Raw genomic sequence first — 1,182 nt, forward strand, 5'->3', positions numbered from 1 at the left:
GCGAGCGGCTGGGCGGTGGCTCCTCGGGGGCGGGGCGCCGGGGCCCCGCCTCTTCCCTACCTGCGCGCGGGCGGCCCGGGGGCGGGGCCGGGCTCCGGGGGCGGGGCCGGGCTCCGGGGGCGGGGCCGGGCTCCGGGGGCGGGGCCGGGCTCCGGGGGCGGGGCCCTCTCTGGGGGCGGGACCCGGACGCAGCCGTCGCCTCTGCCTGCTTCCCCGCCTCGCCCCTCCGCGCTCGGCCCAGCGGGGTCCCCGCCTGGACAAAGCCCCGTTTTCCGCCCCAGCTGGTCCCTTCCGGGAGCCCTCCTCTCCCTCCCGGCTTCCTCTCTCCTCCCCGGACAAAGCGCTTAATCTGGGTGTGAATTGTCATCATGTCACTTCTAACCCTCAAGAAAAACCACCAATCCCCCGTTCCCCTCCCTCCAGCGCCCTCATCCTCAGGCCAACTGGGCCAGCTCTGGAACCTTTTAGTCCGGAGCCTTCACCCTCATCCTTCGTGTGAAACACATTTGGAGCATCTCGACTGCTCCAAATCCTGCTGCAGCCCCCGCCTCCGGGAAGCCTTCCCTGATTGCCTGCAGCCGCTGCCTCTGCTCCCAACGTGCCTCCTCCACAGCCTGTGGGCTTGCGTTTGGGGCTCCTTCTGGGCTGAGGCCGGGTCTTGCTAACCTCCCCCCATGAAACCCAGAGCAGGCAGAGACGATGACTAAAGTGTGCAGAGAGTTTGCCACTTGGAAAAGCCCACGCAGACCCCATAAAAACCCACGTTGCTTCTGGTCTGATGGGCAGAACCTTGGCACCTGCAGTGAACACAGGAAGGCACTCAGGGTCTAGTAGATTGGGCTGCAGGGTCTGCCCTCCGGGACCATGGGTGGCCTTGGCCCGGGCCCTGGCCTCTCTGACCTATTCTTAATGCACAAAGTAGCAACGTCTGTCTGGCCTTCCCACCTGGCTGATGGTGGGAACGCAATGAACCATAAGAGGGTGTCAGCTGATGGGGTTATCAGACGGTGGGGGCTCTAAAGCCAGAGGGCCTGGCACTGCCGCTTACTACCTGTGTGGCCTTAGACAAGTTCTTCAACCTCCCCGGGCCTTGACTTCCTTCTCTATCAAGCAGGAGTAACAATGGGCCCTACCTCACTGGCTTTTGTAAGAAGCCCCTTGAGGCGCACTTGCTGGTAACTG

The sequence above is a fragment of the Eulemur rufifrons genome, chromosome 9 (assembly GCF_041146395.1).
Source record: "Eulemur rufifrons isolate Redbay chromosome 9, OSU_ERuf_1, whole genome shotgun sequence".
NCBI classification, from domain to species: Eukaryota; Metazoa; Chordata; class Mammalia; order Primates; family Lemuridae; genus Eulemur; species Eulemur rufifrons.